Raw genomic sequence first — 14961 nt, 5'->3', positions numbered from 1 at the left:
AGCAAAACAAACTGATTCACCTTTTTACTGGGCCCGGTTTCGAACCCTGAGAAATCACATAATACAAAAATTCGCGTAGCAAAGAAACAGCATATCGACAATTTAGCCCAAAAATTACAACAGGAAAATCAAAATTCAAAAAGTTGGTGGTCTCTTCTTAAATCATTTATCAAACCTTCCTATTCTATCTCAATACCAACACTTACCTCTGACAACATTATCATATCTGACAACGTTGAAAAGGCCAATTTTATGAACGACTTTTTTGTCACGCAGACACGCATTGATGAAAGTGAAGCTCCCCATCTCCCCGATTTACCTAACGTTACTAACCATCTGGATGATATAAGTATAACACCAGGCGAGGTGGAATTGGTATTAAAATCTCTTTCTTTGGAAAAAGCCGCTGGTCCTGACAATATCAACAATCGAATCCTTCGCGAACTCTCCCATGAACTCGGTGGTCCTCTAAGTGCTCTTTTTAACTATTCTATTCAGATTGCTCAAGTTCCAGATGCATTGAAAGAACCTAATGTTTCTCCTCTCTTTAAATCGGGCGACCCTTGTTTAGTTTATAACTACAGACCCATATCCCTAATTAGTACTGTCAACAAAGTCTTAAAAGAATTATATTTAAACACACGTTTAACTTTCTGAGATCTAACAACATTATCACATCTCTTCAATCTGGTTTTGTTCCCGATGACTCCACTGTCAACCAATTAACATATTTATATTATATTTTTGCACAGGCAATTGATTCTGGTAAAGAGGTCAGAACTGTCTTTTGTGATATAATTAAAGCGTTTGATCGAGTCTGACACAAAGGACTTATTTTCAAATTAAATTCGATCGGCATATCTGGTCGTCTTTTTCTTGGTTTTCTTCTTACCTCAAAAACAGAAGACAGAGAGTCGTTCTCCCCGGTTGTAAATTATCTTTTAGTTATATAAACGCTGGTGTGTCGCAAGGGTCTATGCTTGGGCCACTGTTGTTTCTTGTTTATATTAATGATATTGTTCTCGATATTAATGCAAATATAAGACTTTTCGCTGACGATACAAATATTTTTATTGTTGTAGAAGACCCTACAACTGCTTCCACTATCCTAAACACAGATTTGCAAAAGATAACTTCTTGGGCTGAAAGGGGGTTGGTAAAATTCAATCCCCTAAAAACAGAATCGTTATTAATATCGCGTAAAACAAACAGACTTATATCATCCTCCTATTATTATGCAAAACACACAAATAGAAGAAGTACGTAATCACAAACACTGAAGTATAACTTTTACTCATGATTTACGCTGGTCAACACATATTGAATACATTAAAAATAAAGCTTGGGAAAGAATAAATGTCATGAAGAAACTAAAATTTCAACTCGACAGGAACTCACTACAAATCATATATCTTTTATTAGACCGATTATAGAATATGGAGATGTATTATTTGACAACTGCAATCAAAATGATAAAAAAGAGCTCGAACAAATTAACCAAGAAGCAGCAAGAATAATTACCGGAACAACTAAACTTGTGTCTATTGATAAACTCATGAAAGAAGTTGGGTGGGAATCCTTGGAAAAAAGGGGTTACAAACATAAATTGATTCTTTTCTTTAAAATGAAAAATAGTTTTACTCCTCAATACCTCTCTGACCTTGTCCCTTCGTCTGTTGGTAGTGAGCATCGGTACCCACTCCGGAACTCAAACGACACACAGAATATTCACACAAATACAGATTATTACTATAAATCATTCTTGCTTTTTGTTATCAGAGATTTCAATTCTCTTCCACCTCAAACGCAAAATGCCTCAACCTTAGCTTCTTTTAAGCGCCTTCTTAATAATGATTTGCCAAGTGTGCATGCTTATTTTGTTTCTGGTGATCATAAACTTCAAATTGTTCACACAAGATTACGCACTCACTGCAGTTCGCTTTCTGCCGATCTATTGGAAAAGAATATAATGGAATCTTCGTAATAATACCTTTTTTTTTGAAAATGTCTTTGATATCTTTTCAACTAAATGAATTTTGTGCATGATAATGCCATGAACTGTATATATGTAAATTGCTTAAACTGGGACAGGACACTCATAAGCTTTCATAGCATTCTACCCAATCCCAAATGTATTGTGTAAATATTGTTCATCAACATGTAAATATATCGAATAAAATATGTAATGGCATGGATAATGATAACTTTCTATTTCTACATCCTTTTCTCAAATTGGAAATAGAAGTAAAACGGTTCTGGACAAAGTGTTGGGAATCGGATTCAATGCAATACACTTTTATATTTGTATATGAAAAAAATCTTTTATAGTGACTATGTATGTCATAGGCTTGCTTGGATCCCATGGCGATGTCGGGTAATATATTGTGCCGAGTGGTTCCCGTGTTGTTGTTATTTTTTGTTGTTTTTTTTGTTGAAGATTTGCGTAACTGTATGTAAATTCTCCTCCCATTCTTTGTCTTTACTTACTTTTTAAAACTTAAGAAAGGTAACCTGTTCGGCTTTTTTTTTGTATAAACGTAACAATAATTTACATTACAATGAAAAACGGTTGAATCCGCTAGTTATCTAAAATAAGAATTTGAAAGTACTGATAAAGCAATAATGATGTGTAAACAACCGATAAGAACCATACTATTAAATCACTCGTTAATTTGACTTTGACAGTTAATGTTAAGGTCACATTAAACGTGTTCAGATCAGGTGCTTCGGGTAATGCAGTGGTCAATTTTGAATAACAAGCAACATATTGACTATAAGTAAATCTCTGACTATCAGTTAATGATCACTTAATTGTTCATATATTAATTGTTTCCAGAAACTACGAAATAATGTTTAACTCTAACTTATTACTCTGATTTGTAATTATTTGTAGCTTTCTATGAAATAAATATTTCATCCAAAATTTATATAACATGATATTAGTTTTTGTGTCGCTTTGAAAAGGTGACATATAGGGGTTACTTTGTCGGCGGCGTCTGTGTCGGCGGCGTCGTCGTCGTTGTCGGCGTCGGCGTCCCCTAAAGCTTGTCCGGAGCATAACTCAGTCACTATAAGTCTGATTGACTTCAAACTTGGTATGCATGCTTCTTTAAATAACCCGAAGTGCAGTGCACAAGGACCGGTACTCTGCAGTTCTTATTTTTTGAGTTATTGCCCTTTGTTAATTTTCATACTTTAATTTTGTCCGGGCCATTTTTCTTCAACTAAAAAAGCTATGGACTTGAAACTTCATAGGATGATAGATCTCATTAAGAAGAAGTGCAGTGCACAAGAACCGGTACTCTGCACTTCCTAATTTTTGAGTTATTGCCCTTTGTTAATTTTCATACTTTATTTTTGTCCGGGCCATTTCTCCTAATGTATAAAAGCCATGGACTTGAAACTTCATAGGATGATAGGTCTCATTAAGAAGAAGTGCAGTGCACAAGAACAGGTACTCTGCATTTCTTATTTTTTGAGTTATTGCCCTTTGTTTATTTTCATTCTTTGATTTTGTCTGGGCCATTTCTCCTTAAGTATAAAAGCTATGGACTTGAAACTTCATAGGATGATAGGTCTCATTAAGAAAAAGTGCAGTGCACAAAAACAGGTACTCTGCATTTCTTAATTTTTGAGTTATGGCCCTTTGTTAATTTTCATACTTAATTTTTGTCCAGGCCATTTCTCCGAAAGTATAAAAGTTATGGACTTGAAACATCATAGGATGATAGATCTCATTAAGAAAAAGTGCAGTGCATAAGAACTGATACCCTGCATTTCTTATTTTTTGAGTTATTGCCCTTTGTTGATTTTCTTACTTTATTTCTGTCCTGGTCATTTCTCCTCAAGTATGAAAGCTATGGACTTGAAACATCAAAGAATGATAGATCTTATTGATAAGAAGTGCAGTGCACAGAAACTGCTGCTCTGCAGTTATTATTTTTTTAGTTATTGCCCTTTGTTATTTTTCATATTTCATTTTTGTCCTGGCCATTTCTCCTAAACTACATTGTTCACAAGGCGACACATCCGACTCGCGGAGTTCTAGTTTATAAATTTATATACCTGTATTTTAGAGAATTGTTCCAACAGGAAATGTCACCCTGTTAATTACATCATTTGAACTGATATTTCCCTGAACCAGCATCCACATTATGACTGGCATGTAATGATTGATTTGACATTTGCAACAGCTTACTCTCATGACGAGTGAAATGATAGAAATTAACCTTTATGATAAATGATAATTAATTTTCTCTATGTTTCCTTCTGACTGAACCAATCATTGCCAATGTTTAACGTTATCGTAACTGCATTTTGTTCAAAAATTCCTCTTTTTCGATCCATCAAGAAGTGTCCATTGTAATTAAAAAAATATCATTTAAATTAATTACGAAACACAATGAGATATAGAATGAAAATAAAATAACTAAAAATTAAAGGATATGACACATGCAAGAAATTATGAAAAATATCTTTTATAATCTTTAGCAAAACTTATCAAGTCAATATTGCAAAAAAAGCCAATCATTAGACTTTTACAGATATCATGCTTGCCATCACCTTTACCAGTACAATATGATGACGGTTTGACCATCGAGTCACCTTATTGTTATTCTAATTGAGCAGTATTGTTTGGCAATACTGACCTGAGACTCATTAATTTTCGGAAGCTTGTTCGTTAGTTTCTGTAATTTATTACGATTTACTAATTTATTTTAATGATAGGAAAGTTCTCGATACTTTGTCTTATACTTATGTCCCGTTGACCTAGTCGAAATTATGATAGCATAGCGATCGCGAAGTTGCAAGTACAAATCCTTAATAAACTATATTTTTCGTATTTCTTTAATTATTTTTAATTATATGCAGCATTACTGGATGAATCATTAGTTTTGATTTCCTGTGCCTTTTCTTTTCAAATATCATAACTTGATATATACATATATATGTAAATTTTCATCATTTCAATTGTACAGTCGTACAGTGGGCGATATATTCACAAAATCTTAGTAGTCAAGTTTTCAAAAATATGAAAGAATAAGATTCAATGAAAGATTTCATTAAGATACGAACATACAACCTTCAATATGAAACTAAAGGTCTTAACTACTTATCACCAAGGTTAGTCAGGCACGTGCTGTTTCGGTATTAATGACTTTAAGTTATACATAAACCATGTTAACCTTTATGCTACACTTAAAAATCCGTATCATTAACTTCGGAATCCGAGAATTACCGACAAAAGGACATTGAATATTCAAATGTCTTAGGTCAATATTGCCAAACAACACATGCTTATATTATTATATTGCACGATAGTCAAACATCTGTGTATCACTGTGTGAATTAAGCTGCTATATATCTTATTTCTATATTGTTGTTGAATAAATACGTAAGATCCAGAATATAAAGCAGATAACACTTTATAGTTATACTTAAAAGTTATATAAACTGCAATTTTAGCAAAGGTATGAATCTATTATAACAGCCAAAAGAACACGAATACGTTCACACTTACTCTGAATTATATACTCGTACATATTTATTTCTTGGTTTACGGCGCACAAACACAGTATACGTCATATGGCGACGTAACGGGAAAGACGTTATCGGCTAACTTCGAGTGTTACACGCATCAAAAGAGCACAAGGGTCAAAACAACCTCACATGCAGGAGTTAGGAGATGCATAGACTTCAGTTATTCGAACCCTTATAGTCGCCTCGTGCGAACACGCAGGGATTAACTGGATGCAATTCTTATGCCTTGACCATTAATGGTAAACCTCATTGAAATGTCAAGCTTCTGTAGAAAATTGTTTCAAAAACAGGGATAGTTTAGCGATATATACAGTTATTAGCAAATAATTATTTTACCACAAAACGACAATGTTTGTTACAATATGGTTCGCTGATATAAAGAAGAATATGACATGAATGAGATAAATGAGTTTTATTTACTTTCAAATTGGTATTCAAACCTCGAAGAAGATGTGTTCGACCGTAATCCTTCAGTTACATATGTAACACTATGATTTAATTGCAAACAATTTTGTTGTTTACTTTAAAACGAAAATAGGGGTAATCATCTTCCCAAAATTAATATGATATGAAACACAATTTTGTTGTATTTAAATTAGGGAATAGATATCAATTTTGAGTGCATTGTTGTAGAAAAACGAAAATAACAAACGGTATAAACGTCATTTACAATTAACATAGCGTTTCAGAAATTTAAATTTCGAGACAATGAAATTTCACTTTGACATGTAAAATGATATTTTGGTAAATCCAAAGCAGTTATACAATCAATACTTTGTATCTTTTAGACATTATACTATGCCCATCTAAGGGTATAGAGTGAGTGAGCAGGTGATAGTCAAAATAAGTTTTCATTTGTCTTAATTCCTTTCAGTTTTATAATTTGCCTTATATGAACGACAAATACTCACGTGATCCAAGGAAATTTCTGTTAACATCTAATATCGAACAATTTATGAAAATAGGGAGGTAGTCTTTTTATATTTTCGGCAGATTTGTATTAAAATCTCCTCACCATATTCCAATCATTTGCCGATCAATCACCACAATAACAGTCAATCTTTAGAAATATATTGTTAATAAAGCTTAACTTGACAATAAAAAATGATGAAAAAAAATCATGAATTTGCTGTTGATGCAATCATGTGTTATTTTGTTTTCAATAACTTTTTATAAATATTTAAAAACACATAATCGTTGCTACTCTACTTTTTTATTGTTTAGGCGACAGCCTTTCAAAAAAAATGTTTTGTTGAAACGAACCTGAATGGTCGGCGAAAAATAAAAACGTATTCAATTTATCTCACAATTATTACTACTATATTTAACATGAGTCAACTGTTTACAAAATTAGAATGTGTGCTACTACATAAAAGCGTCACATTATCCGTAACAAAATAATATGTAATTGACTCAATGACGAATGGAATAATGGGGGGATAAGATAATAATAATAGTGATAATAGTTTTTATGATAATATATTTATTCAAAGAAGGTAGCACATGAATATATACCATCGTGAAACACAAATAACATATTTTTTTATTTCAAATGTGACCAGCATATAAATACACACACACACACACACGCACGCACCCACCCACGCACACAAGATGTGGTCTTTTAATAAACATAACTTGATTGTTTTGACAAACGCTCCTTTGATATCAACATTTACACCATGTTCTTTAATTATTATTATGATATAAAAATCAGTTTTGTTTTTGTTTTTCAATATAATCATTATGTATAAGTATCATGTGAATATATATAGCAAGTTCTTTATCTTTGAAAATTGATTTAACGGGTTTAATTTAGAAGATACTAGTAACATTTGAATTGCCGATGTTTGTCGCCGACAGAAAAGTTGTAAGAGCCAACAAACACGTTACATATCAGTTTATAAAGACGTTCAATTAAAATTCACATATTTCTGTGTAACAATCATAAAGTGAACATTAGGCTTTCAACATGTCGATAATCGTGTCTGACATTCAGAAGAACCTGAATTGGACCCACATTTTAATGTAAAGATCATTTCTTTAAGGTCCGAGCGAAAGTTTGTTCCACTGAAGCAGTAAATCAGAAAGTTCAAGCTGTTGTTTAATATGAAAAGTGCTACAGAAATAGGAAACAAAACCGCTATGAGATTTAAAACATTATAAAGGTCGGAAAGATCCTCAACGTTATCCATTGTAAACAGTTCAAAATAATTAGAAAGTATACATGTTACTGGTAACACTGATACACAGTGGAGAAGGAATGCGCTAATGCACAGTCTATTGAACGTTCCATGACGGCTTTGTCGATTAGAAGCATTTAGACGTAGTCTTGAATTTCTAATCATTAACAATTTCGTCGATATGACGATGTTACATGATGTCATAAATACCAGGGGTAGAATGCACAGAAACCAAACAATGGACACTTTTCCAATACCTTCACTGCTTCCATCAATACATGTACACATACTGATGTCGAACACTTTTTCCACAGCAAAATTGCTGCAGATATATTCATCATAATTTAGTCCTAAGAGCACAATAATGATTACAATGCAAGATAACCATGCCCTCCGTCTGAAGCCTTCCTTACGAAACCTAAATGGAAAGCATATGCTTAGCATGCGCTCTAGTGCAATGCTCACAATAACCCAAGCCGATAGTTGTGGAGCAAAAGGTATGAAACCAGCAGAAATACGCCCCATTATGCTACAATAACTCGTATCGGAGATATCAAAGAAATGTGGAATGACGATTCCGATCAGGAAACTTATGATTGTAAGTAAATCGCTTGAAGCTAGTATTTTGAAGTATGTAGAGCACGCCATCTTGCAGCACTCTCTCCCGCGATTCCATACAATCAGAGACAAAATATTTCCGAAGAATCCAATTACAATTTCTACGATCATAATATTTACCGCTAAGTCCCACCAAGAATTAAAGTTTTGTTCAAATTTCATTTCAGTACTATTCAATAATGTTTCAATTAGCGTATCCTGTATACTATCATAAAAGGTATCCCAAACGGAGGTATTTCCTTCGGAATAGTTTGTCAAAGTATCCTCAACATCAAACGTGAAATTCATTTTTTTCTCCTTTTGTTAGTTCTAACAACGCATTGAGAAATATAATTTTATTGCTATGAAACGTTATCCCGAAGTTTTTTTTATTTTATAGTTTCAGAACAAACATAATCCTGGCTTAAATGACATTGCTTTTTGAAGTTTTCATGTCTTCATAACTGTATTTCTCAAGTTAGAACCTTGTGATAGCACTTGCAGTAAAATGTTTACTGTCTTAATGAGATGCTTTATTGGAACGGGAAGCCTTAATGTTCGTATGTGTACTTTAAAAATGTTCGTGGGATGACCTAAAGAACATGCAAAACACGTCTCGTTTACAAGAAACATAAACACACCTTGGAAATTTGTAGTATCCTTATAGTTTGTTATCATATATGTATACCTTATAAGAATAAAGTGTTTCAGTTGTTTTGGACACCGTATTTGATGTTCAAAAATGTTCTTGCATCATCTATATATTTCGATTCTAAAAGGAGATAACTTGTAAGTCAGTAACTGTAAACATTACATTAGCATGGGTTATTGACACAATAAACCTCTCTTCTGATGATTTCAAAGATAATATTTGAATGTTTGTCACATTTTTTTGCCACAATAATGCCAATCACGATAGTTAAATGGGTAAGTCACAACACGAGCTTCCATTTTTGTATCACGTAGTCTAATTTGTACGTAAACATGTTCATCTCGCGTTTGGTTAGATAACGTTTCTGATCAAAGGAAACTAAATAAGTTGTTCATATGTTAATTGTTTCCTGAAATTTCGAAATTTTGTTTAACTGATTACTCTGATTTGTAATATACAGTTTTTGTCTCAGGATTGTGAATCCAAAATGTATATAACATGTTACTTTTTCTGTTACTTCAACAATTATACGGAAAGTTTTTTTTCATGCTCGATGATATTTTTGAATACTGGAGCGTTAAAATTAACATCTTAAATGGTTACATGTATAAGCAGGCATCTGTTTTTATTTAACAATAACCTAACTAAAGCTATACTAACACACTTCTAGCTTATAATCCGAGTGAAGTAAGAACTGGCCTGGTTTATGTATTTTCTTTGATTTTCTCCATCAATTTATATACCTCGTATTTTAGAGAATTGTTCAAACAGGAAATATCACCCTGTTAATTACATCAATTTATAAATTAATATTCCATTTATGACACATGCTAGAAATATGTTTGACAAGTTTAACAAGAAAAAAAATACAAGTTTAAACTTATCAAGGCAACATTGCGAAAAAGCCAGAACGTTGCATTTTACAGAAAACATGCTTGCCATCAGCGGTACTAGTACAATATGATAACAGTTTGACAACCGAGTCACCAAATTGTTAACCTAATTGAGCAGTATATGCTTATATTATTATATTATTGTACATGGATTACTGCACGATAGTCATAAACCTGTGTGTCACGTGATTATTGTGTGTTTTAGCAGGACTGGCTCCTTTCTGTCGCATTGTTTTTGTATGGTATAATCAGTCAAATCTGTAAAATGTACATTATAATAAAAGATAAATAATAATTCTTTTGATTATGGTATGAAAAGGAAATTAATACAATTGTATTCTATTTCGGCCTTCTGATGTGACAAATCCTTTTCACCGGCATCTGTAAAACATGCTGCAAAACAAAACTGCATTGAAATTATAAAATAATTGATAATGACGTTGGCATCACTCTATCATACCTATCGCTAAATGAGACATTTTAATGTTTGTAACAACTATTTAATTGATGTATCATTTATTTAGCAATTTATTATCGGACTATATATCTGTAACAGTTTTACCCTTTTGAGGTCTGGGTGTTTTTATGATTCTTTCATATGTCAATTGTAAATGCATGCATGATTACATATATCTCATCATATTATTTTGATAAGAATGATAACCTTACATTTTTAACTTTTTTCAAACATGTCGTTTTTAATAAGGCGTCTGAAATATTCAAAATTCAAAAAGTAAATAAGAATCAAGAGGTTTTAGAGGTCGCCATCTTGCTTTCCGATTACATGTAGTTTATCCATTCAAAGACGAACACGATTCCGAATAATCAAATTAATATTATCACATTCATAATGATAACTGCAGTGTTCGACCAAGTCGCTGTGCCTTTATCAGAGTAAGACTGTGTTTAGTTAATAACTGAATCAAAACGCGTATCGTTTGGATGATAACACAAAATAAAACACAAAAGGAATCTTTAGTGAAAATTGTGAGTAGTATACATCATATCAAAATAGGAACTAATACTTAATAGACCTGTAGTGGAAACGTTACAATATCAAAAGCCTTTATTCTTGTGTATCTTTTCAGGTTAACATCGTGTCACTTAAATATTTCAATGTCTGAGTTCATTCCATTTTGATTTAAAAATAACTGTGATATGCCAAGATATAATTTCCTTTTTCTCGTATTAGTACCATGATGCGCATATGATATCATTTTCAGCGCAATTTAGGGATAGATATGTTTAATTTTTTAACCTTCAAGTATAAATGAAATGCGGTAGGTCATGGTGTTCAGGATTTTTCTACATGCAGTGGGAAAATATGATACTACAACATTGTGTACACACTATATTCACATTCTGGACAGTTGACGAGGAAATTCTTTAAGTCATATCTTTACATATGATGTTCCATATTTTACAGATCAGAACATCTTACACAAAAAAGCCGCTGAAATTAAAAGGATTGCCGATGGTAAATACTGTCATATCACACTTATATTTCATGCATATCAGACTGGTGTTTCCGTTACTTTTACCCATGACGGAAATTTCATTTTGAATTAGGGAGGGGGAGGTGTCAGATTAGACGCATGCTATACAAGGGATGCTTAGGAAGACCACACTGGCCATAGCTTTCGCAGAAGCGGTGGGTCCATCGCAGCGGCGGTGGAGAATTCGTCGCAGAAGCGGTGGATAAAATATGGCCGTTTGCTGTTGTCCGTAAGTATATGACTGAATTTTGTTTTATGTTTTAATGTTTTATACTGGCAACACTCGGTGAGACTGGAGCCCACATATGTACTCTTTCAAGCTATTACAGGGACACGGTGCAATTCATTGCCGTTTATGCAAACACTTCTGTACAGTTTGATGAGGGGACGCCACTTTTGCCTAATTTTGGTTAAAAGACATACACATGTGTGCAAAACGACCCCATAATACATCGGCATCACATCGAATGAATGATACTTTCACAAATTAACCATAATTTGGAAAATTGGGAAATTATTATTGCCTGTTTGTAAAATAAACGACAACAAATGTTTTCGTCGCAGACGGCGGTGGATTCGATTGCAACGCAGTGCGGTAGGCCCGATACCATTTTTGTATATTTTAAGAATTTAACTTGACGTAAGGCACTTTTCAATTGAGTACCCTTGTCTTACTTTGAAATCTGAGAAACGTGTTTATTTGATGTTTAAAACGATAGTAATTATTATATATACGCTCATACAAATGTCCGAGGTCCGCTTTCATTTTCCTTCCATTGAAAATTACTCCAGCCATAATTATCATAGAATAATCCATGTTCAACCTTGGATTTAAAAAGACCGTAAGTTCCAGGTTCAACATTATTTTGTCATACAGACATATAAGAGATACTCGTAAAGATAAACAGAACATGTTTCTTGAATTCGAAAAACAACCTTAGTTTTTAATGTCACTGTGTTATATTACTATATACGGAGAACACCAATTTAAATAAATTTTATGTTTACAGCGTAAGAGTTATTTCAGAAAAAGTTTTCTCTTTTACTTTTTTTGTAAAGACCTACGCGTTTAATAGCTTTAGTTTTTCTTCTTTTTCTTAAATTGTGACATTTATCGAAAAATAAAAAAATGTTTCAAATATGGTATATGTTTAAAGAATTTTGAAGTATGAAATGAAATAAAAAAAAAGTGATAGAAATATTTTATGGAATTAAGTCTTTCTTTGAAAATGTACACAACTATAGTGAAGAACATAACAAGCGGGAGAAAAAAGATTTTTCAGACTTACATTTAAGTTATATGACCTTGAAATAACCACAATTAAGGAAAAAATCGAATTCATGTACAGGAAATGAGATCGGTGACACCTATGTTTTTTTTTTCGCTCTAAATGTTCACGTTATCATATTCTAGCATCATGCTCAATTTAAAGAATATAATTGTATTGAACCTCCTTAATTTTGCGTGTATGTGTTTATAATACTGCACGTTTGTTACCTCACTTTCCATTGGATAATCGCGACGTTTATATACATACAATGTACTTTTTAAATACATGGCTGCCGTCGATTCATGAAATTATCTCATTTTTTTCTAACAAAAATTCTTGATGTATTATGAGTTCGTTATAAATATATCCAACAGGTTATTTGACTACAGTCATTTATTACTTTTAGAAACTGTTATTACCTTTAATACAATATGTACTGTGCATGTCACCAATCTATGCCTTAATTTACCATCTTATTGTAAAGTTCTTCTTAACCTTGATACTCTTATTTCATGCTTAAGCTGCTAATAGTTTTATATGTTTTTATTTTCAGAACTGTTATATGTTAGTAAATATGTTTTATGCCTTTGTTATTGTCGGTAAATAGCTTATTAGCTAATGTTTCTTGTAATATGTAAACCGACTTAAAATAAAGTTTCTTGTATCTTGTATCGTGTATATAAACGGTTGTTCGCAATATTAATAGCTATCGAAATTCTTTATAGTACTTGTCATGTGTGTAAAAATCAGAAAATAAAGTTACAAATCAACCAAAATTCTCTATAATTAAATAAACGTCTCGATTTTCCAATGAAAAACTACGTTACAAACATGCAGTATTATAAAGTTTATATATTTATATACACGACTGCTGTTTATTCAATAAGAAATTGTATGTTTATGTAATATATTTTCAAACAACCGTTTATATACGGCCATATTGTATATCCTTTCAAAATCTTTATAACTAATATGATGCTCTCGAAAAAGCCGCGTATATGTGTTAACTTTATGTTTTTATAACTCATATGCCGTAATGCAAAAATATATGCACATATATATCCCTGCCATGCAGCTTTTATTAAGTCAGAAATCGGCATTGGTTATAAGGTATAACACGTGATCACGTGTAACATGTAAATGTCTGACACATGTGATATTTTGGCTGGATTCATCACATCTGTGGAATTCCCTGCACATCGCGAAATTTCCTTTCGGTGGTGCATCAAGGTCAAATATCATGACTCTTAGTTTCCGCCGTTTCCTCTACGGTCCGGGTTGTCAAATGCATGATCCCTAATATGAACTTGGAAATACAAAATTTGATAAAGGGCACTATATATATTCTTACGTTCCTGCGCTTTTCAACTGGAATGGTGCATTCACACTCAAAAATACTTGATACTTAGTAATAAGCCGCAATAAATTGTTGAACGTGGATTATTCTATGTTTATTATGGCTGAAGTAATTTTCAATGGAAGGAAAATGAAAGCGGACCTCGGACATATATTTGTATGAGCGTATATATAATAATTACTATCGTTTTAAACATCAAATAAACACGTTTCTCAGATTTCAAAGCAAGACAAGGGTTGTACTCAATTGAAAAGTGCCTTACGTCAAGTTAAATTCTTAAAATATACAAAAATGGTATCGGGCCCACCGCACTGCGTTGCAATCGAATCCACCGCCGTCTGCGACGAAAACATTTTTGTCATTTATTTTACAAACAGGCAATAATAATTTCCCAATTTTCCAAATTATGGTTAATTTGTGAAAGTATCATTCATTCGATGTGATGCCGATCTATTATGGGGTCGTTTTGCACACATTTGTATGTGTTTTAACCAAAATTAGGCAAAAGTGGCGTCCCCTCATCAAACTGTACAGAAGTGTTTGCATTAACGGCAATGAATTGCACGGTGTCCCTGTAATAGCTTGAAAGAGTACATATGTGGGCTCCAGTCTCACCGAGTGTTGCCAGTAAAACATTAAAACATAAAACAAAATTCAGTCATATACTTACGGACAACAGCAAACGGCCATATTTTATCCATCGCTTCTGCGACGAATTCTCCACCGCCGCTGCGATGGACCCACCGCTTCTGCGAAAGCTATGGCCAGTGTGAAGACGTTAATTTCGAATTTATAAATGCAGTTACGGGTGTAAAAACATAAATTTCCAGGGTAAATTGATTTATTAAAGATCATGTTACTCAATGTTTTCTATGGTTTTATATAATAGATATGCTGCTCAAATGAAGATTTATCAATATTGTATGTTCCAAAAGCATTATTTGTAAAATATATCACCGAATTTACATTTC

The sequence above is a fragment of the Ruditapes philippinarum genome, unplaced genomic scaffold, assembly GCF_026571515.1.
Source record: "Ruditapes philippinarum isolate M1 unplaced genomic scaffold, ASM2657151v2 ctg629_1_1_1_1, whole genome shotgun sequence".
Classification (NCBI taxonomy): Eukaryota; Metazoa; Mollusca; class Bivalvia; order Venerida; family Veneridae; genus Ruditapes; species Ruditapes philippinarum.
Note: the sequence above shows the minus strand (reverse complement) of the source record.